This window comes from Urocitellus parryii, chromosome X, assembly GCF_045843805.1.
Source record: "Urocitellus parryii isolate mUroPar1 chromosome X, mUroPar1.hap1, whole genome shotgun sequence".
Classification (NCBI taxonomy): Eukaryota; Metazoa; Chordata; class Mammalia; order Rodentia; family Sciuridae; genus Urocitellus; species Urocitellus parryii.
In genome coordinates, this window is record NC_135547.1 from 20992446 (window position 1) to 21019531 (window position 27086).

A 27086-nucleotide genomic window follows, 5' to 3' on the forward strand; every position below is an offset into this window, starting at 1 on the left:
ACTGGTTATTGAAGTCTATTTTCAGGCATGGCCTCTTTCAGAAGTGGAATCTACATAGGTATCTACCTATGTAGATATCTTTTGAGCACCTTGCCCATTTTATACTCTTCTATCCCCCTCCCCACACATTGTGAGTTATTTGAGAGCAGAGACTTTCCCCCCAATGTTGTAGCAATAATGCCCAGCTCAAAACCTTGCACAATGCAGTTTGTTGAATAAATGGTTGTATCTATTAAATCCTCTTTCTCCTTCACTTCTCTTTCTGAAACCACAGGTGATTTACCTTAGCAAAATTCAATTCCTCCTTCTTTTCCTTCATCCCATTTATAAATAAAAAGTTGTTCTTACCAGGGAAGTTATAGTAATTGAGCTCTAATGATTCATCAAGCTACACGAATTTGTCTCCAATAAAAAAGTTAAATTAGCCTTAATAAACAACCATTTTCCTCAACCTTTAAATCACTTGAAAGTGTTTTGCATTCCTACCTATTCTTAGTCCAACTCTGATGACATATTTTTACTCAAAACTAGTTTCTTAAAGACATATCAAATTTGTTATTATTTAAGTGTAATGTTTATCTGTTCTAAACTATTATACTGCACTGCTGTATGAGGTGCCTGGGTCTTCACCTTAACATAATGTATCTACATTTTTAAAGTTAAATGGGCTTTTTCTGGGCTGGCCTAGATTATATTTCTATGTCAGAATTCTGACACTGTTTCTAAAAGGAAAGCATGGTTATTAATTAGTAACAAATATACAATTTTCCAAGCATTTAAAGTGATTCTAATGAAGGTGGTTCACACAGATCAAACTCTGACAGTTTTAAAGGACCATATCTTCCTCTCAGTTAAAATTCTAAGCTTATCAGAGCATAAATAATGTTTTTTTTTAAGCACTGAAAATTCGGGGCTGGGGTTGTGGCTCAGCGGGGGAGCACTCGCCTAGCACGTATAAGTTCCTGGGTTCAATCCTCAGCACTAAATATAAATAAATAAATAAAAACAAAAGTACTGTGTCCAACTAAAACTGAAAAAAAATATTAAAAAAAACACTCAAAATTCAACAAGAATGTCAAAACTATATTAAAGTACTTTTCCCCAAATACTAATAGCTTAAGAGCATTAAAATAAATCTAGAGCCTTTGTCTGCCCCCGCAAGCAGAACCTCATATCTTAAGACAGAAACTGTTAGTACAGTGCACTCCAAACTACAACACCCATAATACCCTCCTAGGTCTGAACTCCAAAGACAAGCGGAAGCGGGGAGGGGCTAGGAATTGTGGGTACACGGAAAAGTGGGTCTCGACTCGATCTCCCACAATCCTTTTATACTTGCGTCTCTCCGCCAATGCCAGTATTGGATTCCCCCCCCCTCCCAGGAAGAACAGCCTCCAGCGACCTCAAACTACAATTCCCATGAGGACAAGGGTTTGGTCCCCAGGCTTCCCTGGTGACCAATAACCAATAGGAGGTGGCCCAACGGCCGCTGTGTAGGTGAGAGTACAGCCTTGGGCCGTAGCGCGGGGCCTAGGCGGGCTAACGCGAGACGCGGAGTGGAGAAGACACTTGTACTGCGTGGGGCGCGGTGAGGGCACTCAAGCCCTGGACCTGCCGCGCCCGCTCGATTTTCCTCGGCTGTTTAAGGAGTAGCGCTTCGGTAGCCGGGGAGCTGGAGGTCAGAGAGGCAGAAAGCCCGATGGCTGTGACTGGGGACTGTGGGACTGAAGGGGCCTAAAAGGAGGGTGCTTCCGGGGCCCATGTCTTCAGTGCCTAACTCCGCCCAGCTCCGCCTCTGCAGGGGAGGGGGTGTCGGCACAGGGAGGAGGGGGTGAGGATCAGTAACCTGAAGTCTGGGGAGCGCACCCGCGCTCTTTCCTCCGCTTCAACTTGCCTACCTTCTTTGTCCATCACAAAGCGGTCAGGGTCCCGCTCCCACCCCGCTACCCTGATTTTTGCCTCTCAAGAGGACCAAAGTTAGGGTTCGTGACAGGGTCTTCCCTAGGCGGCGTTTAGACTCTTTAGTACTGCTTACAGGAGTTGAGTGACCGCTTGCCTGAATTGCAGTTCAAGTTTGGGCATCCACCCCTCCCAATGCAAACATTCCCCATTTTCTCTGGGGGTGTGGGAATTCTTTGCTATGCCCGAGACGTAACTTTCTGTCAAATTTCTCTTTCTACCTCGGTGGTGGGATTAAAAAAAGATCGCCATGTCTTTACCGACCCTTCCAGCCACCCACCCCTTCCCTAACCAGGACTTTGGAGTGGAAAGGGTTTCCCTTCAGTATCCAGAAGGGACAGGGAACTGACATCGGAAGGAATCTTGCTTTAAAGAAATAATGTGTTGAATGTTCAGTGCAGTATTCCTGGGAGAGTGAAAGGCAAATTAGACCTATTTAAAAACCCCAGGGGTTTAGAGGTTTCCAGCAAAGACCGATAGCACTAATGTTGATGAACATTTAGGGGCACACAAACTTCAGAATAGAGTGACTGTGTGAAACAGACTGTATTCATTATTGTATTGTTACAAACGCAAAAAGTGCTGAGGGGCTAGTGAAAGGACATACTGATAGGGGTTGTGGGGTTAATTTATGGGAGTTCAAGCATAACCCAGGAAATGCTGAAACCTTGAAACTCAACTGTCTTTCAGAACAATCCTGGTAGGCTTTTTGAAGGAGGTTAATTTTAATTTGGGCTTCAAAGGAGAAAAGGGGATTTGAAATGAGCAGAGGAGAGAGACAATGCTTCCTGCTACTGGGGTTGGAGTTTAAGAAAAAGGGATAGAAGAGGGGTCTTTGTGTGACAGGTGGGCTTGCCAGATTGAAGTAAGAGGTGTCAGCAGGAATATATTGGGAAATAGTGTTGAAAAACTTGGGATCATAATAACATGGCACTTTGAAGAATCCACATAGTTTGGATATTATTCTGTATCAAATAAAATTAAAGACAAAAAAACTAAGATTGGGTGATTTTTCTTTTCATCCTAGGGGAACCTGATTTGAAATCAATTCTTGAAGAACACAAAGAAGTGTGGTGGTATGTTCCAGGTGTGAGTTTAATTTAAATCTAAGAAGAAGCTTGTCTTAGAGACATTTTGTTGGTGGCTATTCTTAGCTACAATCTGTAGTTCAAATCAATTTGAAAGCTGGGTGACATAAATTTATTTTCTTAAGACATGCATTTTCTTTCCTTCTTCAGCAGATTACCTGAAATGTATTCTTCTCATTGGGTGACAATAATGACTGCTATTTATTGAACCCATATAATGTCCCAGACATCATCATAAAGTACTTGTTACATTATCTTAAGTGTCTTACAATGTGTGTACTATTCCAGTTTTTTTTCCTAGAAGAAAAACTTAGTGTCACATAGAATATAAGGAGCTAGTTGGGGTTGTAGTGTATAGATTTCTGACTCTAAAGTCAATGCTCTTCCTGATCATGGTTTGCTCTGCCTGATCTTCTTCTTCTTCTTCCTCCTCCTCCTCTTCCTCCTCTTCTTCCTCTTCTTCCTCTTCTTCCTCTTCTTCTTCTTCTTCTTGAATTTTCATTTGTGGTAGAGAGATTATTATGAAGTATAGTTGATAATCCTGGCAGAAATCCAAATGATTCACTTTGAATTTCTATCAGAATGTATCTGCTGTAAAGTAGCTGCCAAAATCAAATTAGCTTAACTACTATTGCAACCATAGCTAATTGTGTCTGCCAAAACTATAGTCAGTATGGCTATTTCTGAATTAGATGATTCTCTTTATAAAATATGTCATGCCTCTGAGCGATTTAGGCCTGGACAGCATTTTGGGTTTTATTTTATTTTAGCTTTTATTTATTTATTTAAATATTATTTTAGTTGTTGATGGACCTTTATTTGCTTATTTATATGTGGTGTTGGGAATCGAACACAGTGCCTCACATGTACAAGGCAAGCGCTCCACTGCTGAGCTACAACTCCAGCCCCTTGTTTTAGCCATTAAAAAAAAGTGACCTGGGTGATTAGATCACCTCCATGACCTCTACCCAAACAAATTGTTGGAGGTACTACAAAGTACAAAGTATGAGCTCTCTCTGGGTCTAGTTGGGGAGATAGGTGCCCACAATTCTTAGGGGTCAGTATGTGGCTGTATAAGAGTAGGACATATTTGTTAAACATTGAGAAATTCAGCATGGCTGGATGAAGATTATCTGGGAGAAGCAAGGTATAATGGTAGAAGAATCTGGAAAGATACATCAGGGCTGATTTGTGAAGAATCAAATGCAATGCTAAGAAGTTTGGGTATGGCCCCCTAGGCCCAGCAGCTCACCAAATGTGGGCATCTGCAAGTGGTGGTTACATTATATTTTTACAAACATTTTAAATTTTATTAGTTTTATATTTAAATGTAACTTTTAAAAGATAAATAGAATGAAGGTTAGTTAGGATCTGATTTAATAAAAATAGAAAATTAATCAATCTTAAGGTGAATATGGTAAAAATCACAGTTATATTCAAATAGTCAAAATGTGATAAATACTGTTTATACATAGGCAACCAAAAAAACATGAAAGTGTTTTGGAAGAGGGGTTCCATGATCATATTTTCCCATTTGAATGATGTCAGTAGGAAGGATGCCTGGAGGGAGACATGACCATTTTAGGAGGTGGGTGCTCTGTTCTATAGAGATGATAAGGATCTGAGAGTAGTGGCACATGAGAACAGAAACAGATTTGAGAAACATTTAGGAGACAGCATTAGTAGGACTTGGTAGATGTGAATAGTATCATATGGGTGTCAACAGAATTTGTTTTAGAAGTCCTTATGTACCACTTGTCTGTTATCTTTTTTATTCTACAATAAGCATAATATTACCAAAACATGCTATGTTTATATGTGCATTGATGTAACAGTGGAGGCTATTTTCACTGTTTAAGAGTTTATTTTGATTATACATAATCATTCTTCCTGTCTTATTGAGTATTCTTGAGAGCAGTGGATCATGTATTCAAGACACTGATAAAGAATATGAATATGATATGTTACCCCTCACCACACTCATGTGAATGCACACACAAAGCAAGATTAGGCTTCTGGTTTCCACAGGACCCTACACTTACCTCTATTCCAGCTTGCACCATACTGTGTCTGTTTGTATGGATGTTTCTGTCTCTTCCACTAGACTGTGAGCTCCTTGAGGGCAGGGACCAGGTTTCATTCATCTCCATACAAGTAGCATCCAGAAACAGCATTTGGCATATAGTAGATAAGGACAATGGGCAGCTGTGAACTATTTTATTTAGAGGCCACATAAGTTCAGATTTGTGATTTATAAAAATCATTTTGTTAGTATTGGTGGAAAATGGATTAGAAGAGAGGCAGTGATTATTGGATGTAAAGAATGGACCAACGTAGTCACATGAATATAATTCAGGCCCTTGGTAGCACAGAGAACCAAATATCATGAGAAGATTACTTGTTAGCTACATTTAGTACTCTTGCTGAATAAAGTAGTAAATAAAATGTCCGTGATTTCATTAGTTAATTTTCTTATTTTTTTCCACTCTTCCTTGGTTATCTTACATTTTTTTCCCACAATTTACACTTGTTAGGTCTGCCCATTGCTTTGCTCCTTTTGACAAGTTCATGTTGTTCTTGCCCCAATACTTTGCCAGGAAACACTCCTCCTCTTTACCCAAGATTCCATTCTAGGAATCACTCTCAAATCCATCTCCTCCTAGTCAGAGACACTGCTAGTGGAACAGAATTTGATAAAGCCCTTCTGGAGAACAATTTGTCAAATTATCAGAAATAACCTACCATTCAATTTCTAGGGCTCTGTTTTGAAGAAATAATCACAATGTTTCCAAAAATTTTGCTCCCAGCATGTCTTTTCCAGAGTTGTTTATAATAATGGCAAACAGAAAAGAAGAAAAAAAAAGAACATCTTAAATGTCCAATACTAGGGGTTAGAATGAAACCAATTGTGGTTCATCTATAGAATGAATTTTTAAGTAGCTATGTAGGTTCATATTACAAGTATATTTAATGATATGGAAATTTGTTTATAATATGTTAAGACAAAATTCAGGTCATAAAACTGTCAGTCCAGAGTGGTAGATTCCAGTTTCAATACATGCACATATCCCACACACACCACACACATCTGTGTATACACAGAAAAAATTCCTGAAGTGTTGAGTACACACAAAAATATTAATAAGGGTTTGTTATAAAAGGTAAGATTATGTATGACTTCTATTTTAACCTTTTGCATATTTTAATTGTCTAATATTTTACAATTATATATTTGTTATTTGTTATTTTTTTAAGAGAGAGAGAGAGAGCGAGAAAGAAAGAATTTTAATATTTATTTTTTAGTTTTCAGCGGACACAACATCTTTGTTTTTTGTATGTGGTGCTGAGGATCGAACCCAGGCCACATGCATGCCAGGCAAGCGCGCTACCGCTTAAGCCACATCCCCAGCCCCAATATTTGTTATTTTTTTAAATTATCTATTTTTTTCCCTGTGCTACCCCTATTTCCATTGCCTTAATGTAGGTCATATGTAGGCATCACATCTAGCTTGGTTTACCATTGGCTCCAGCCTGCCTCCCTTCTAATCCATTTTCCACCAATACTGACAAAATGATTTTTATAAATCACAAATCTGAACTTATGTGGCCTCTAAATAAAATAGTTCACGGCTGCCCATTGTCCTTAGGATAATATCCAAACTTCTTAAACTGGCTTATAAAACCTTTGAAAATGAGCTCCCTGCTTTCCTATCCAGCATCAGTTTTTCCTCCTACAATTTATCTTGGGATCTGATGCCAGTGCCAAACACATAACAGGCATTTAGTTCATGTTAGCTAAATGCTGATGTGAATTATATGAGTTAACATTTGTGTGCCAGGCAATCTACTGGTATTTAATTTACTCCTCAGAATAAAAATATTAAATACATATAATAGTTTTTCCTATTTTACAAATGAGGAAGACTGATTTCATTAAGTAAAACTAAGAAAAGTTATCATAATAAAGAGCATTGTTTTAAGAAAAAGATCAAAGTCCCCTGCTGTACCTCAGCAATCTTCATTTTCCTACAATCCCTGCTGGTCTTTGTCAGCATGAATACAGATTTTGTACATTCCCTTGGGTAAGTTATATGTGACCACAATATAACAAGAACAGCCTCAGACTGACACAATCTTACCATGTTATGGATCACATTGTGCTAACATACAAAAATCATTCCTTTGTGTATGTAACACTTCATGCAAGAGAGATGGACTAGCTCCAATTGCTGAGTTTTTCTTTTGGTTTTGAGATTCTGTATTGGGATGGGGATGTCAGCAAAGAGCTACAGAAAACTGTGATAGAATTGAATGTACAGGAAACAATGTGTCTCATGGGAGCTGATGTCATTGGTTAATTTATTTTTTAAAATGTCATGTAGATGTATTTTTCAGGAATCTGTCCCCAGAGAAGACCTTGGTTGAATTCCACAGTTAATCCTATTTACAGAATACAGCCCATGTGTGCACTATATTCTTGCATTGTTAAGTGATCTTACACATATGTAGTGGATTACCATAATGGCATACAATTGAATGAATGTAGGATATCATATTTTCTCTACAGAAGTGTATCAGTGAACATATTGTTACTTAGGACCCTAAAGTGTGATCTTTCCTTCATTTTCCTCACAGATAGTATCCGTTTTAATTATAAAAATTAAATGACCTCTAAAGGACAGAAGTTCTAAGCGTGAATCATCTGAATAAACTGATATTATTTCTTAAGAAATTATCCCTTTTAAATACTCTAAAAGAATCTGTGGTTCTCCTGTTCCATGAACAAATCAGTGGAATATAGAAATCATAATTAGGGGGGCTGGGGATGTGGCTCAAGCGGTAGCGCGCTCGCCTGGCATGCGTGCGGCCCGGGTTCGATCCTCAGCACCACATACAAACAAAGATGTTGTGTCCGCCGAGAACTAAAAAATAAATATTAAAAAAAATCATAATTAGGGTTTCAAATCATTCTATAAATTATTGTAGGCTTACTATGTGAAAATATACACTAGATATTCAAAAATACCTCCTTTTAATGCCAGAGAAAGAGAGAAAGAGAACACACACACACACACACACACACACACACACACACATACACATACGAATGAACATTCAAGATTAAATGAAAGAAAGAAGATTTTAACAAGCAGACCCAACATCTAAGTAAAAATTTACTCAGCTGAAAATTGGGCTGTGTGCCAATGGGAATGTATCCATCTTCCCCTCCTCCCCATCTCTTTCCTTTATGAGACATCTAGGCAAAAATGATCCACCAGATAACTGATAAGCAAATGATCTACTTCTCTGTTTACAAACAGTATGAGAGAAGGAACAGTGACTTTCTGTGCATCCAGCTCTGTGCAAACCTGGTGGTGATATTGTGAGAGTTATGACTGTGTCAGCTTTTCCAGGGTTTCTGTCTGCTGCAGAGATTTGGCAGACACCTCAGACAAATTTTATGTCTCTTAAATCTTCCTCAAGCTTGGCTTGGCTTTTAGATTTATATGTACAAAAAAGTGAAGTGTTTACCAGTTTGACATTTTTGAAGATCAAGACAGACTATGTTTTTTTTTTTAATTCAACATACACCTCAGTTTAATGTATAGAAAGGACTAATTGCTTTTTGTTATTTGTTTAAAACATCCCTGATGTTTACTTTTCAGAAGTGGCTACTGATCATATGTCTAAACATTTATATTTCAGTCCTCAGTGTTACTTCCTCTATTTCTTGCCTGCAAAGTATAATGTTTTGCTGAAGTCTTAATTTTCCTTTTTTTGCCTTTACTAATAATGTAGTATAAAGCATTGTAAGCTGGGAGGTATGATGAAACAGATTGACAATCTAGAAGGAAAAAGGAGATATTTTTATTTGTTATCAGCTTTGCCTCCCCCCCTTTTTTTGGTGCTCTGTTTTTCAGTGGTCTTTTAAAAATATTATTTCTTGGCATAAAAATCATAAATGAAAATAATTGGAAAACTTTCAATGACTACCCATTTACAGGGATGGTTCAAATCAAATGAAAGTTTGGCTGAAATTCAAAAGGGTTGAAGCACTGTATGGAGAACGTTATATAAACAGCATTGCTTCAGTGGTGACCTGTGAAAGATAAAGATGGGGAAATCCCCAGTAAGGGCCCTTTCTCCAGCTGCTCTTTTTATTAGCCACAACTGCCAGTGAGAATTTCCTGGGATAGAAACTGTTTTGTGGTAAGGCCCCATGACTTGTTCTCCTATCATTTCTTCTACAGCTGGGTCCTCCGACATACTTCACTATGATTATTTTGGTCAGTCACATAAGATTCTAATTTTCACATTTCAGGAGACACTGAGTTTGAAATCAAGGGACATTTAATGTTCAAACTCATTCATTCAGTAGATATTGAGTACATACATAGGACCAGACCTTATACTAAGCACTGAGGATATAGTAAGGAATTAGATATAATCCCTGCCTATTCTTAAGGAGCTCATATTCTAGTGAGGGCGATAGGTGGACACTCAAGCCAGTTATCATATTCTAATGTGAAAAGGGCTCAAATAGAGATGTATGGACCAGGTGCCCTGTGGATATGGTGGAGGGGATTACTGCTGGAGTGGGAATCTTACAGACCAGGCTAATTGTGCTGAATCATAAAGAATGAGTGGGCATTGCCTAAACTCTAGGTAGACAGAATGGTGCTAGGCAAAGATTCCAAGCAGAGGGACCATTAACATACAAGAAAGTCATATGAAAAAATAGATAGTTTAAAATAAGGTAAGATACTGTATGTGAGGCACTGGGAATGTGGGAAGAAGGATATGAATCTGGAAAGATGTCCCATGGCCAGTTAGAAAAGGAAGAAACATGCTAAGAAACATGGCTATTGTCCTATTGGTAGGGGTGACTCAGCACATGGTTTGAAAGAGGGGAATAACATGATTGTATTGGAGGATGGGCTTTATGAGGGGGGATACAGGACACAGAGTAAGTCCACTTCTTACTTTGGTAGTCTTTGAGAGGTTTTATCCTAACCACTTGCCATTGTTCAACAATGCCATTTTTGTTAGGTTCTCTTTTAATATACAGAGGTCACTTTGAATAATTGTTTCCTTCTGCACAGAGGCCATATCTTCCTGTACTCCTTTCCATGCTACTTAGCTGAATATTCATTTTTCCAATTCAAATCAGTGATCCCAGGACTAATTGGGATTTGATTATCATGAAGGAAATCAGTTTCAGAGCAATAGCTTCATTGCAGAAACATTATATTTAATGCTTGCTGAGTCAACAGGGCCAAGGCAGGCACTGGTCAGCTCTCTGTGGGGGCCAAAGGAGAGAAAGAGAGAGGCTGAAAAAATGTCAAGAAGTATTTGAAAAATAGATAGCATCCAGAATGTCGAAAATCCCTATTGTTCATGTCTAGATATGGGAAGTAAGTATAAGGGCTAGAAGTATATAAATATAAAACAAATACACGTTGAAGGTATCTGGCCGATCAGTTTTAGATTATTCTCTTTCTCTGACTCAGACACTATAAATGGCTTCCTATTATTCAAACTCTTCAGCCTGGCATTCTCTGCAATCTGGCTCTAACTTACCTTTCCAATATTTATACTTCTCTCTTAGAATTCTGGTCCAGCCATTTACTCTTTGAGATATTGGTTGGCATTCCCTCACCTACCCTGTGAGCTTGCTAAGGGCAGGAGCTATGTTTTTTACCTCTTTGGGTTCTCCCAAGTACCTAGCATATAGCAGGACACCCAAGGCACCAAGGGTTGATTACCATTGTCCCCCACCCTTATTTCCAAGATATTATTGACCTAATATCCTCTGTACTAAAAATGTTTATTGAGACATTATGTGAAAGGGCTAATTGTTCAACAAACTTTTTTTTTTTTTTTGGTACTAGGGATTTAACCCAGGGATACTTAACCACTGAGTCACATCTCCATCTCTTTTTATTTTTTATTTTGTGGCAGGGTCTCACTAAGTTTCTTAGGGCCTCACTAAGTTGCTGAGGCTGGCTTTGAATTTGTGATCTTGCTGCCTCAGTCTCCCGTGTCACTGGGATTACAGGTGTGTACCCCCATGTCTAGAAACAAACTAACTTTCAGAAAGGTGCAAGAATCACATAAGAAGTCTTACGTACCATTCACTCAGATTCACCAGTTTTTACTATTTTTCCCTGTTTGCCTTAATGGTTCTCTATATAAATATGATTATTTTGTTTTGAAGCATTTGCATTTGAATAAGCCATATCCTTTACCCCTCTCCTTTTTTTAACCTTTTATTATGAAATTTTCAAATATAAAGACAGAAAAGTTGAAAAACTATAATGAACACACAGATGCTCATCATTTAGATTTTATAATTAACATCTTATTATACTTGTTTTTTTATGACCAATCTATCCATTTATCTATCTTATGCATTTCAAATTGAGTTGCAATGCCAATACTTTCTGAATTCTGCATATTATTAACTAGATGAACAAACTATTTTGTCTTCTGAATCAACCAAATCATTCAGTCATACCTGCACTGGCTGTGTTGCCAGAACTCTGGTATATGTTTGTGTCTGAAATCTTTTTGACCATGGAACATGTTCTTTTATCAAAAATTTTGAAAGGCCCTCCATCTCACCTTGTGTAGCACCAGGCATATGTTTCATACATACCAGTTGATGCTGATGAGCAGACACAGAGCTAAAAAGCCAGGAAAGAAACACAATAAAACCAGAATAAACTGGAGGAAGAGGAGAAAAAAGGAGTAAGTGAGAAGGCCACGGGCACATGGGAGGAAGTGAAGCCAGGGCTTGAAGCACCAGGGGAAGAAGGATGCCTCAGACATTCAGTACTTCTATCTCCTACTTCCCAGCCCTCTCTTTATAAGGATAGGTTCCCAGAAACTAGGGACAATTGCTGCTTAGCAGAGCACATGACAACTCTCCTTGTTACCTCTTAGGTACCACCAATTAATTATTCATGTTGCTTCATGAATATGCAATTCAACCATAAGATATAGTTTGGCTTTGGAGGGTGTAGGTAGGCTACTGAAAATCTCTTTCAAACTCCATGTTATAGCCAAAGAGCACTTGAGTTCGATGAATACTAGTTTCCTTTTTCCTTATAATCTTTCTTTTTTGTTGTGTTGCTTATAAATACAAGGATAGCTTTAATCTGCATTATTGAACACTTGTTTTGTGCTGAGTATTATGCTAGTTGCTATCACATCATTGATACTTTCCAATAACCTGATAATGTAGTGTTCATTCTCCATTTGCCAGATAAGAAAATTTGAGCCTTGGTATGGTCTTTTCCATAAGCCAGAATTCAGAAAATTCAAGTCTGTCTAACTCCAGAGCCTGGTAGCTGTAACCATTGTACAACACTGTCAGATGACATTAAAAAAAAAGCCAACGAAGTATAAATGCAAGAAAGTCTACATTCACTGTAGGGAACTCAGAATGTGACATATTCACTAAGCAAGTCCAATTTGGATCACTAAATCAAGAAATAAGTATGTCTTTAATCATTAGAATGTTGGCATAGTAATGGATTCAGATTGTTTGAGTTCAAATCCCAGTTCTAGTTCCATCACTAACCAGTCAAGTGACTGTCACAGTCATTTAACATCAGTTAGCCTAAGTTTTCTTGCTTATAAAATGTAGCATATAGCTGTATGGTGGGGACCCATTAAAACAGTTAATGTGGGGCTGGGGCTGTATGTGGGGCTGTAGCTCAGTGCTTGTCTAGCACATCTGAGGCACTGGGTTTGATACTCAGCACCACATAAAAATAAATAAACAAACAATAAATAAATATAATGTGTCTACCTATAATTTAAAAATATTTTTATGTAAAATCCCATACCACACCTGGCATGCAATAGATGTTTAGCATATTCTAGATCACTCTCATTCTTTTCTTCTTTTTTGTGGGGACCAGACTTCTTACCTGTAGCTTTCACTTGAGGAAAATGAACTATTCCTGAAACATTTTTTTGAGGGTTGATTATTCCCAAGGCTGAACAAGAACAGTTGCCAACTCTCATGTGAACCATATTTCAAAATAAGCTAGAAACATGAACCCTAGGAGGATTCAGGTGGTCCATTTTTCTGCTTCCTGGAAATTAGGGCCAAATTGTGATAATCTATTTTGGCACTAGACTAAATTTTACAATTGGCATGGACTATTAGATTTGGGTATTGGTAAACCCATCCCAGCATTTCAAGGCAAGCAAGCTGAGGCAATGAGAGAAGTGACTTGAACAATTTCAAACAGTGAAAAAAATTAGTAGAGCTCAATTCTCCTGACTCCTTTAACAGTGTTCATTCTTTGGTTCATCTATGGGTTCTCAAGCAAGTGAAACCAAGCCTTGAAGTGTGCTCTTCACAAGAGCTGAAACTGTTTGGACTCTCAGGGATTGGTACAAGTTTGATTGATTCAGAAAATATGAAGCTTTGTTCTGGTTCAAATCATTTCACTCGTTTTTTTATTGCATTCAAACTGTTAACATTTCTTTTTTGTTTGAGGTTTAGCAAATTAGTGTTGTTTCTCCCTGTTTAGGTTCATGGTTTGGTTCAAATTCTTGGTTCTTTGAAATCTTCCTTTGGGATTTTTGTTTTTGACAAAAATACTCAGAATCCAAGGTGGCTAATGACAGGAATTCATTTGAAAAGATCAGTCATGCTTGGTGACAGCTTTGTGGAGGAGCTTGGGTGGTTTAGGAAACCATTAGTGCTTACATTATGGAACCTGACATCAGGATAAAGAAACATTTCAACAGTTTTTGGTGTTTATGTTTGTATATTTTTATCAGGATGCTCTGATGCTTTCGTTTCTATTCTTGCCAATCTGGGTTGAAACTGCTGCCTCCACCTCATTGCGTTTTGGGACTCTGTCAGTCATTTTCTTGATATGAGCCTAATATTTTGACTATGGGAAAGAAACTAACTAAAATTGTCTTCCCTGTCCTTTTCCCTTTACTTTGGACTTTCTGAGGAATTTGGGGAATGTCAATTTTAAGCTTAAATTTGTGGAGTTAGTTGCAATTCTCAAAGGCAGAGCAGCATAATCCTGCAATACAGCCTTTGTTTCTTCTTTTACCACTGTGAAAGTCTAGGGTAGGCCCCTTGCAGAACCTGAAATTGGGCTAACACCTTTCCTAGTGGCCCATAATGCCACAGGTGAAGCTGTGGTAGAGAGTTGTAGTGATGAGGCCTCTGAAGAACTGTATCCTGCCTGCTTGGCTTTCTCCATGCCACAGGATAGCAAGTTCTGATGCTAGGGCTGCCAGTACCTTTTCGAATTCTTAATTGTTTACCTAAACAGATAGAAAGCTAGAGTTGCAGCCGTGGTAGTAAAAGGGCTATTCCTAATATCTTTCTTTCTAAGAGGAGGTGAGATTTGGGATGAACCAAGCAAGTATTTCTGATTAGAAAGTTAGTTCTCACTTTAGATTCATTCTCTTTATTCTTACCTCTCCTTCCTCTCTTCTCTGCTCTCTTCACCTCTCTTCACTTCTTTCCTCCTAGCTCCTTCTTCTCTTCCCCATTTTATTGGCTCATTTGGTCTTAGCTACTTAATGCTTTGTGATTCACAGAATCCACTTTCTCCATTGACTTAATATAGATTTTGGATATATATTTTAATGGCATTTTCAGTAGTGGATATGACACTCAAAAGGGCAATTAGAAAAAAAAAGTTTTCTTTCTTCTTGCAAAAATTGAGCTAAGCACTTGCTTGAGGACACAGATGGCACTGGAGGGGGCCAAGAGGAGCTGACATATGATATTTCTGTTATAGCCCCCACAATTTTTTTGGTTGCTTCAGATTTGGTCCATGTGGATAGACACATACTTGGGTCACCATCATGCAGATGGAAATCAGGACATGTGGGATTTGGCTGAACCAAAGGTCTTCAAACATTGCCTGGATCATTTCGTGCCCCAGGTGTGGCCACCCCAGGACTTCGTGTGCTAAAATTGTGTCCCAGCTTAAGCCAGCTGATCACTGTATATATAGTATCAAGGAAGCTTGGAGTCTTATAAAGCATGTCTTTGGATTTTTACCTTGTGGATTTAGATTTAGCTAATCAATTCAAATCCTTTCTCACATACTGGACAGAGAGAATGTACCAGGTAAATAGAAAGATTTAACAAAAGGAGATGTTTGACCCATAGTTTGCATCCTAGATGGGGTGTAATACCAGAACATATAAAGAAAAATGGACCAACTTCCAGAAATGAAAGATAGAATTAGAGGGCTCCAGTCTCTTTAAGATGCTTTTGGTATATTATATGTCACATTTTAAATTTTTTTAAAATTCCCCTTTTGTGGAATTTTAAAAACAAACTGTTCTTTTTAATTTCAAAATTTGAAGAGTGAAGCAATGTTTAATGAAGTTATATTGGCCCTTTCTTTTTATTTGCCTTATGTGAGAGAAGTGCCTCACTTCAATCATTTAAGCAGAACTTGTTTTCGGTGTAGTAATAATAATATCATACAACTGAATATCCCTTTATAATTGACAAAAGTCTTGTCATATCCATTATCTCATTAACTTTCACAATAATCCCATGAAGCAATCAAGATAAGTAGTATTATCTCCAATTTATAAATGAGGGAACTTAGGCTCAGAGAAGTTAAATGACTCATCCAGGATCATACAGCTAGAAAGATATAAAACTGTAACCTGAACTCAGGTTTCCTGATACCCACTCCCAATGCTCCTTCGATTGTGTTGTGTTCCCTCCCTAAGAAACTATCTGCTTTTTGTTCCTACTCATGATTACTTTTAAAATATGTCTGAAAATGTGCTTCCATTTAGCAGATGAGTAAAACTGAAGCACTTAGAGGTAAAGTGACTTCTTATAACTAACAAGTGGATCCTTCATCGAGCACTTGGCTTTTTACCTTGACTTTAACTGAACTATTTTTAGGTAGCCATACATTTTTTTCAGTGTTAAATATATGCAGGAAAGTTGTGTGATCCACTGATTATAGGTGTGAAAGCTGCACCTGGGGAATGGGACAAGGGATGAAAAGTTAGCTTAAAATAATTAGCTTCTTACTGTTTCGTTAAGAGATGTCATGTTCAATAGAATTTAATTTCTTTATACTTCCTTTGCTTCCAGCCTTTTAAATACAATTCTTTAGGGAAAATTAGCAAATATTCATTCTGAATGTTGATTTCCCAGGAACAAGGGTAGCCAGAGGAAAGAGAAATTGGAGGGGCGACTTTCTGTGCCCTGTAAGAGTGGGCAAGCTTTATTTTGTTTAGAGCTGCGAGCTAAGATTTCTTCTAAGGCATGCAAATCGTAAAGTTCTGATTTGTCAACTGCATGCTGTTTCTTTAGGCACTGATGTATGAAATCCCGAACGAATTCTCCGATGAACATACTGCTAATTGCTTCTCCACCTGCTCTCCAACCTCCTCTACCCCACCCCCTCCACTCCCAATTCAGCCTATAAGTGTCCGTCATTGGAGATGGATGGTGACACATGCAGTAATAGCAATTCATAAAAGCCAGTTCCAGCCCTTGTCTTCAAGGCTCCTGGATTTTCCACTGCCTGCTTTTGTGTAAGTGAAGTGGATGGAAGTGCTACTGGCATCAGAATCCACCTCCCTATGCTCCGTTGCTAGAGCTCAGTTCCTCGGCTGGAGCTGAGCTAAACAGAAGCATCGGATCTGAGCTGAATTGTGGCTTTTTTTTTTCCTCAATGGGGAGGTGGGTTAGGGATAGTGTGTAGTGGGGATTTGGGGTGCTTTGGCTTTTCTTTTTGTGGAGAGAAGAGGGTAAAGAGAATAACTCACAGTAGGATACAACGTGAAACTGTTCCCCGAAGAGTGTCACAATGTTCCTGGTACAATATACAGGTATAGTATGTTTCATTTTATCTGAAATTTCCCTTTTGTTTCAAAGTGCATTTCTCTCTCTTTTTTTTCCTCGCAGTTCAACTGTACTGAAGGACAAATAGGATTCTAATGAGCTAAACAAAATAGCTGCATAAAATATGCCTGCCCCTAGCTATAATGTTAGTAGCAGATTGCTGGGTAAAAGCTGGGTTTTCTGTTAAATTGGTAGTCCTGATCCCTAAATTGTGCACGCTTCTCTGCTGTTTTGTTGTATTGAATTTCTCAAGTCTTAGGTCTGCAACTGGTAGTATGTGATACAGCTTAGAGTGTTTGCACAGAAGACACAGTGCTTTGGAAGCAAAAAGCAAATTTTAAACACTTAGGTTATTGTGCTTCTCTTGAGTTTTTTAACTCCTGTTTTTATTAATTGGTTGTGTAGATTTGTCATATGGATAAGAGTGAGAAAACTTCAAATAGGAAGCATTCCAGAGCACATCTGTTTGGTAAATTTTATTTATTTTCATTTCATTATTAAATTCAGGTTGATGAACATTATATATTATTGTTTGTTTATTCTCCTGCTAGAGGAAAAGTGTTGGAAACAGCAAGGCTAAAAATGCCAGCCTCAAACCATCTGTATTATAAAATATCTTTGGATTAGAAGTGTCCCTTAAGTATTCTTGTAGGCTGTCAGAAAAATACTGGTTCATAATATTGAAAAACTTAAAGACTCTGATCAGATATTTGTGAACATTTTTCGAAAAGCTTCTTATACAGCAGTTAGATGGAAAGAAAGGACCCTTGCAAATGAAAAACTCTGAGAAAGTTTCACTTTCTTGCAAACAGAATGGAACAGAAGCTTAGTTTCTCCAAACACATGTTTTGATAAGTTCGAATATCATTTATTGTCAAGGACTTTCATCTCCATTCTTGCTTTATTATCCTTAAAATATTGTGTTCCTGTGCTAAAGAGCTAAAAGATCATGTTCTGTTTTGATGTGTGGTTTGACAGTTGATTTCACTCCTCATTAATTGGACAGCATACAGATGATGTGGAGAAGTGAGTGAGTGACAATATTTCAAGGTTACGTTGAAGAGCATACAGTGAACCTTAGTGCCTGGACCAACAGCTGCTGAATTGAATTGTCTGCAATTAAAGCAACAGCAGGTTTGTGTAGTCTCCCTGCAGCCCATTTATTTGAATTTATAGCTTTGGTTTCTTCTTTGGGTATCAGTTGGTTTGCTTTGCTAAGTGTTGGAAAGTTGTGCTTGCTGTATGTCTTCCCTATACTTCAATGCATGCTTGACTCTGGAAGAGCCATCTCTGTATGTTTGATTGTGAGAAGTTGTTGAGGTTTTTCTCATTTGGTTAAAACCACAGACTGTCTTATTTTTTTCCACTACAAAATTAAATAGATATATTCTTATGGAAAATATTGTTTTGTTCAATAAATAGAGGTTTCTCATGGACTGATGTTACTGGCTTAAGTTTCTGGCAGTGAAAAATACTGGATTTTGTTATGCTACTGAATTACTGTGAAAAACTTCTCTATAATAATAAAAATGTTTATGTTAAAATACTTGATGACATTATCTCCTTGCCATCTCAATCCCAAGGTGACCTAATGAATAACATGAAACCCAAATAGGTGACTTTTGTGACTGAATTTTATTTGTGTGTCAATAGTGAATACATATTTAATTGCTTAATGGTTTTACCTTACTAAAATTATAATTACAATATAATTGTTGGTTATTGAATCACAGTGAATGTTGTATGAATCATTTATACAGTGATTTAATATAGACTGTCTTAGTTTGTCCTTATAACAATCCGGGTAACAACCGTAGTGATATGATCTCATCTTATAAGTAAGAAAACTGAGATTCAGAGGATAAGTAACTGGCCTGATGTCTCACATCTAATAAGTGTCAAGACTGAATTCATAGGTTATAGCATCTGATTAAAAATCTGTAGTTTTTACTTTCTTACATGACACTGTCTCTCAGATGATGAGACCAGGGTAAATTTGACTTACGTTATTAGTCAAGAAGACTAAATTGAGTTATTTACTAAAAAAATATATTATTTGATAGAACTGTAGGGATTGTTTTCAGAACTATTTTAATCCAACATTTATTTTAAGTGCCTTCCAGATTTATTTTTATAGATACTTAAGATACACTAGTATTTTGATTAATGTATACATCAATATGAATGAAAATAGAAATTTGAAGTTTTGGGGAAAGAAAATGTTGTCTAATACAAAAGGTAATGTGAAATATTTTCCTTCTAAAAAAAGCTAATTGATTTCAGTATTCTGCTCAGTGATCTTATAAGATTATTTTCATAAATGTGTGTATATTTTAAAATATTCTGGCCATGAGTGTCAAGCACTGTTTTTAAAATTAGAATATTTTGTCCAGATTAAATGAAAAATATAGCTAGTTCAGTTTCACTCCTTTTTTCCTCTTTGTTTCTTTTTCTCTTTCTCGTCAGCCTTTCCATCTTTTTAAATTCTCAATGGTTTCTCACTTTTAAATCCATTACTTTTAAGGAAAAATTTTACTTTCTGTCCTACTGAAAAAGGGACTATTATTTAAAGCTGCACTATCAATTCTGCAAACGAACCCAGGTATTTGAGTAACTCCTACTAGGTCTCTAGAAAAACTTTTTGTAAAACCTCTTAGGAAAAATGGAATTTTAAAGAAGGACAACTCTTCTACAGCATTTGACAATATCTGAGAATGTTATCAATAAAATGAGCCAGAGATAGGGCAAATATTGTTATAAGCTGTTCATGAGACTTTTAGGAAGATGGTAAAGATGGTAATGGGTATATATTGTCTTGTATACCTCATAATGAGAATTTATCTTTATTCTAAGATGGTATTTTTATACTTCAGTGCATCTTAAAGTAAAGCAGGACATATTATTCCCTTCTGATAAAAGAAGAAGAGGGCAATAGAAAGCCCTTTCATTGTTCCTTAAACTTAAACGATCTTTGACACTTAAAAAAATACAGGAGGGAATTGTGGGGAATAGGTCAGTATTAGAGAAGGGAGAACTAGGAAAACTAGGCATGTGATTGGAAGCTCCATATTAAAGTTGTTTTCAGATAGGAATTTTCTGTGAAATTGGAAGCTCAGGCTAACACCCTAATGTGCCAATGCTTTTCCTGGGAACAAGCACTCTGAATTTAAATGAAAAAAAAAAGGAGCTTATGGGGGCTTTTAAAGAAATTGACATTTTCTTATTGGTGAAGGAAAAAAAGCTATCATTTGCAAAATAATCACTTTTCCCCTGAACTGTTGGAGGCCAGGATAAATTAGAGAGGGGTGGATTTCTATGTCTGGTTGTTTGGGGAAGTGAAGTTGAATTGTCTGGTGGATTTTCCTCTTTATACACTTGTAAGTGTATTTTAGAGGCGTGAAGGGCAGGTCTTATGGATGGGAGTATAAGGGTTAGTATACACTAGCCAACAGTGTGCTGGAGCCTGCTTGCACTAGCTTAAGGAGATCACTATGAAGATTTATAAATTTAACTACTTAATTTATACCTTTTCCAAAAAGGACTTAATGTATTCATTATGAATAATAATCAAGGCATGCTGTCTATGCAGGACATTTATACTGCAGATGCCTCTTGGGCTGCTAAACTATACTGATTGACATCCCGTAAACATAGCAGTGATACATTCAAGGGTTATTAAACATAACACAGTTAGTGTCCCCCTCCCATACATATACATAATAATAAATATAGCTAACATTTATTGAATGCTTATTCTATGCAGGGCCATATTGTAAATACCTTATGTATATGAACTCAAAAACTTTCCAGGGCTCTCATTAAGTAGGTAGTATTATTTCCATTTAAATCTTAGAAAAAATGAGACCCAGACTTTAAGTAAACTGCCTACCAGGTAACATTGTTAATAGGTACCAGAATCAAGGTTTGATCTCCAAAAACTTGTCCTCAGAGCCCATGCTCTTTACCACTGTGTAATATGTGGTGTGTCTTTAAGAGCACTTCATTGAAGGTGTTTGCCCAAACTGTGCCGTGCTGAGCAGATATACCATTGTCCATGACTTTGGAAGACTTGTGCAGCACAATGTTGTCTCCTCACCAGACTGTTAAAGATTTTTTCCGTTCTCTCTGACCCTCCTCATTGGTACTCTGTTCACAGAGTCATAGAAGATCATTGCATCCCCAGCAGTTTCTAAAACATTGCCACTACTAATGTTCTTTCTTCAGATTTTTGGCTTTGTTTTAAAAATCTTTCATGTTCTGTTGCTTCTATCTTGATTCTCAGCCTTTTGCAACAAGAAACATTGCCAACCAGAGTGTAATTTTTCTTCTATGCAGCCAAATGACCAATCATAACACATCTTCCCAGCATCTACTCTCGCCCCACTCCATTTTATGCATAGCTGTTACAGGGTTTTTCCTAAATGCAGATTTTATCCTGTCACTCCTCTCCTCAGAAATTTTCTAAAGGATTTTGTTTTTTTGTGCAGGACCATGTTGTAAATACCTTATGTATATGAACTCATCAACTTTCTAGGACTCCCATTAGGTAGGTAGTATTATTTCCATTTAAAGCTTAGAAAAATTGAGACCCAGACTTTAAGTAAACTGCCTACCAGGTAACATTGTTAATAGGTACCAGAATCAAGGTTTGATCTCCAAAAACTTGCAGAGCCCATGCTCTTAACCACTGTGTAATATGTGAATGCCCATTTGGGGCATTCACAATCATCCATGGTCTCATCCCAGCCACCCAGAAAGCCTTTACACCCTGATCTTTCACTATACCATGCAATGTATATCCTATTTATTTAGCAGTTAGACCACTTCTGGGTCACTGGGTACACCCCAAATTTTTAAGCTCTGTACATTTCTCTGTGCTGTTCTCAAAATATTTATATTACTATTCTTGCACATCTCTAAGAGCCACTTGACCCTTAAGGTTCAGTTCAAATCACATCTGCTACTGTATCATAGTACTTACTGTCTGTCATCCACCAGTAGGCTCAATTCTTGGTCGTTAACCATATTTTATTCATCTCTTAGAGCAAAGCCTAGTATCTTGCACATAGTTACCTCTCACATAAATATTAGGTGCAGCTATACCAACAAAGAGGTTTTTCTCCTCTTCTGCTAGCTCCAGGTTCAGAGCTGTACCATAGCCCAAGAGTTCCAGAAGTTGAATGGGTACATTGCTTCTGTTTTATGTAGATAGTTTAGGATATTGGTTAAAACGAGTTGTTTCTGTTTCAACTGTCTTCTTGATTTTTTTCCTCTATACTCATCCTTGCATGGTTTGATTATACCTTCAAAGCTCCTTCTTTTGTCTTTGTGGAATAACCTTTCACTTTTGTAGAGAGAGACAGACTTGCCTATGTACAGATATTAATGCTTAATCATACAAGAAAATTAATCTGTATACATAAAATGATAATTAGAAATTTTATTTTTATTGTCATGGTTTTAAGATATGTGATACTTTTAAATTTAAATTTATTTTAATATAAAATATAAAACTGTACATATTAATGGGGTACCATGTGATGTGTCAACACATGCATATACTGTAAAATGTTCAAATCAGCAAAAACATCTATCCCCTTAAACATTTATCATTTCTTTATGGTGAAAACGTTCTAAATACTTTCTTCCAGATATTTTTAGATATATTGTACATAATTGTTATCTTTAGTCACTGTACTATGTAGTAGCACACCAGATTTCTTACTCCTGTCTACTTGTAACTTAGTATTTTCTATGGATTTGATGTTAATTACATTGTAGAAAAAATATTGTTGAGATGATTTGAATTTTTTGTTTTGGCACTGAAAGTCTAGGTCTTATATGATGTCAACCCAGTGCTGTCCAATAGAATTTTTTGCAATGATGAAATATTCTGTATCTCCACTGTCATCACAGTAGCCAGTAACCACTTGTGGCTATTGAGGATTGAAATGTGGCTACTACAACCAAGGAACTGAATTTTTAATTTTACTTACGTTTAATTTAATTGAAATTTAAACAGTCACATTGGGAGTGCAGATCAAGAAAATCTGGTTAGGGTGGGCATGGTAGCACATACCTGTAATCCCAGTGGCTTGGGAGGCTGAGGCAGAGGATATCAAGTTCCAGGCCAACCTCAGCAATTTAGTGAGGCTCTAAGCAACTTAATGAGACCCTGTCTCAAAATTAAAAAATGACTGGGATGTGGCTCAGTGGTTAAGAGTCCTGTATTCAATCCCCAGTACAAAAAAAGAAAAATAAAAGAAAATAAAATTAAGTCTGGTTATCCAGAAGTAGTAATTTTCTTAGGGGTCTAGATGGCCACAGTGATGATGGTATTGATGTATTGATGGGCAATCAAACTGGAATGTTTTTTTCCTTTGACTTATAAGGAATTGCATTTCTTAAGGATAGTTTAAATTTTAAACATGGCCTAAAGTGAGTTATTCTCAGAAGTGATTTAACAAATTATGATCTCAATTAAATTTAAATGAGATCTACACTCTGCATTTCTCATCAGTACTATTTTTCTCATCATATTGGCTTGCCGTTGAGAGCTGGCGGTTAAGCCTTGATTTCTAAGCTAGATAAGAAAGTTGAGTTAATCAGAAGAAAGAGCACCTAGCTCCAATGTTCAGGTCATAGACACTTTTTTATACATTTTGGCTCTTGAAGACCCTTTCATTGTTTTCTTTTGGTTTGTTCAGTCCTTTAGCTACACATGACTCACTACTTTTCAGCTTCCATTTCTCACTCTGACAGGTCTTCCCTATACTAGTAGTGTACCCCTTTCAAGATTATTTCATTATTTAAAATACCATTAAATCTTCGGAAGAATTTGAATCAGAAATATAATGTAGTCTCAATATAAAGAGACATAAATCTAGTCCTGTGTTTTATTACTACATGGAGTTCACATGTATTAGTTTTTTTTCCCTGGGGACCTTAAAAAGAACCTAGCATCAAAATCTATAGTATTGGGAAAAAGTCACATGTGTAGAGCAATGTACTTGGGTATTACTGTCTACAGAAACTATATGGTAAATAATTATGCCTGCTTGACCTGCCTCTCTGTTGCTTAGATCCCAGTTCTTTGTATTATTTTCAATTGCTACAATTTTTTAGCACATCCTGAAATTCCCTTATCTCCTTCTGCATTCTTCACTTTCTTTAGCTCTGCTGTTTTCAATGGACAGCAGACTGCCCCCCCCTTTTTTGTACCATTCATACTAGCTTCCAGAATCCATTGTCATATTCAGCCTCCCTGAACTGCCTTGAAGTGTTCAAAGCGGGCCACTCGGGGCCACCCTGCAACACTCTACAAATAGGTTCTTTTGTTTTGAGGACTAAATAGATAGTACCTCAGCTACAGTTTTGAGAAATGTGTAAAGACAAAACCCTCTGGATCTAAAGGAAATTTAAAAATTTTTGCTTCTTCCTTTCCTCAGACTACATCTACATTTTTCAGTGGTATTTTTTCTTTATTTAGAAATCCAGACCTTTCTACTTTCAATGAAAATGTTCACTCTGATAGGGACTCTTCATAATTTACATCAGAATGAAAAAGAAGGGAAATGCGCTTTCAAGGCCTACTATAGGATGATGCAAGTATCTTTACATAAATTATTTCATTTAATCTTCAATCAGCACTCTCAACAAATGTTAGTTATGCTTCTTACTCAAGGCTGTTTATACCACTGATTTATAGCTCTGTCTCTAAACACTCCAAAGCCTACATTCTTATTTTTCTTTTATACTTATATGTATAATTGTGAATGGTTGTCTCTATTCCTAGCCCTGTTTGTGTGTGTGTGTGGGGGGGGGGCATGGTGAGAGAGAGAGAGAGAGAGAGAGAGAGAGAGAGAGAGAGAGAGAGAGAACGAACACAAAGGGAAAAAGTAGGATTAGAAGTTTTCAGTACTATGGTGTTCCCTTGCAAAAATCCCAGATTAGTGAAAGTTGGAGAATATAAAGAAAACACTTTCTGCGTTAACAGTCTACTGAAAAGGAATTGTGATGTGCTCAATTAGAGTTTCTAAAACATTGTAAATAATGCCTTCTTTAGATTCTTTATACTTCTGCTCATTGCCACTCCTGTTCCCTGCCCTAGACTGCTGACCCTTGCTGCCAAACATGGTTGGCATTTTCCCAAACCCTGCCCTTGGGTTTGGAGGTGGGACAGAAACTGCAAAGAACCACGGCCGTTATGTACTCAGCTGAATTATGGAAATCTGTCCAGCTTATTCAGTGGAAGTTGTTTAACCTGAATTCACCTTAATGTGTTATAAAGAAGTTGATGAACATAAAAATAATTGTGACAATCGTATTGAATAAAAATAACAGTAATCTTCATGTAAGTAAGGCAGACTATTCTGGAAAAATTTTTCTTGTGTGGCATATTACATTTTTCTTGGTTATAAGTATGAAACCAATATATTAAAATAAATAGATCATTATTAAAAGTAATTTGATTCATGCTTTTATATATTTATATATTTAAACTATATTTAGAGTGTGCAATATGATATACCATTTAAAAAGCCAATATGGTTTTGAGTAACTGACATAGATATGGACAAATAACTTCTAAGAGCAAAGTAGTGAGAATCCCTTTTTAATTGGTAATAAGACCATGCTCAAGTTTCTGTTCTCTGGAATTGAGATGCTTGAAATGGAAAAGAGCAATTGAAATGCTTAAGGGATCTGGGGAGAGTAGTTTATGAGGGTGGGACACAAAGTAAATACAATAAATACAGCTTGAGTAGTTCGTGAATATTGGCGCTCACGGCTATTTTGAGTGGTGTGAGTAATAAAGAGCACAATCTGGCAGAAAAAGGGATAAGCACAGGCAGAAATATGACCATTGGAGAAATGAGCCTGGGATTCCAGTAGTAGCTCTTCCCTCTCAAGTAGTGTTCCCTGAGTGCCCTACCCATGGACTTTGTGAGGCTTTTAACAAGAAGAGGAAGAAATGGTCTGGGAAGAAATGGTCTGAAGGAATTGAAGTGAAAAAGACTTAATTGTTCTGTCAAATATTTACAGCGAGGGATGGGGGCTGTAGCTCAGTGGTAGAGCACTTGCTAGCATATGTGAGGACCTGGGTTCAATCCCTATGATTGCAAACAAAAATTAAGAAACAAAACTCTCAAGTCAGTAAGATACCAGAATTGATTCATAGACAGAATATGCTTTCTGGGGTACTATTGCACAGTAGGGGGATATAGATAATATTTATACTGTACATTTAAAAATCTAGAAGAAAGGATTTTGAAAGTTTTCATCACAAAGACATGAGAAATGTTTGAGGAGATAAATGTTTAACCTGATTTGAATATTGCACAGTGTATATGTGTATCAAATATTATAAGGTAGGTAATCCATTAATATGTACAGCTTTTATGTTTTATGTATATTAATTAAAATAAAATCAATAAAAATATTTGCAGCTATTTAAAATAAAAATAACCCCCACCCAACAATAAACTCTCCAGAACATTTCTTTGGCTGTCCTCACATCAAGGCCAGATAAAGCACAAGCTGAAAAGAAGAACCTCACTCTAACATGGAATATGATCTAAGGCAGTGCCCTTCTTGGACCTTCTCCACAGAGATTTATTACTGGAAGTAACAGAAGGGCTATGTTGGAACATTAAAACACAGTTCCAAGACATGAACCCTGAGGTTGGGATTTATAGTAAGGCTCTGGTGTACTAACTGGACAATGAGTACAATTTCACTGCAGATGTTTTCCATTTGTGACTTTTGATGCAGGGTTTTTGTGTATGCCTAAGAGGTCAGTGAATCAGGATTAGTAAGTCAGGACTTCTCAGCTTTCACCTACTATGCATGTTTTATGGACTTTACCAATCCATTCAGGGAGATACTTGAAGCTGTTTAGCCATTTCTGATCCCCAGGGCACTATTGGTAAGCTGCCCTTCCCAGGATATTAAACTTTCCCTTGCTATTGTGAAACAGATGATAGATAAGCAGCTTTTCTCATAGTAACTGAACTTCCCTTTTTTCAGTATAGAGTACTTTCCAGTAGTTTAAAAGTCTAAAGTGGAGTAGAAACTGCTATCCCATGAGGTTTTAAATCTAGATCATAATAGACCAACTGCCAACTTATTTCCCTTTATGATCCATGTTAAAGTTATTGACAGAA

General features: G+C 37.0%; 1 protein-coding gene across 3 annotated transcripts in view; it reads left to right on the forward strand.

Moving 5' to 3' along the window:
* Positions 1-1488: 1488 nt before the first annotated feature.
* Positions 1489-27086, forward strand: part of Enox2 (ecto-NOX disulfide-thiol exchanger 2) — a 312579-nt gene continuing 286981 nt past the window's right edge. Inside the window, exons 1-2 of one of the 3 annotated variants that reach the window (XM_077793746.1) lie at positions 1489-1678; positions 2987-3046. The gene's annotated coding sequence lies outside the window, so the exon portion shown is untranslated. Of the gene's footprint in view, positions 1679-2986; positions 3047-16835; positions 16911-17929; positions 18058-27086 lie in introns of those variants that run through there. The other 2 variants (XM_077793748.1, XM_077793747.1) reach the window with 2 other exon arrangements.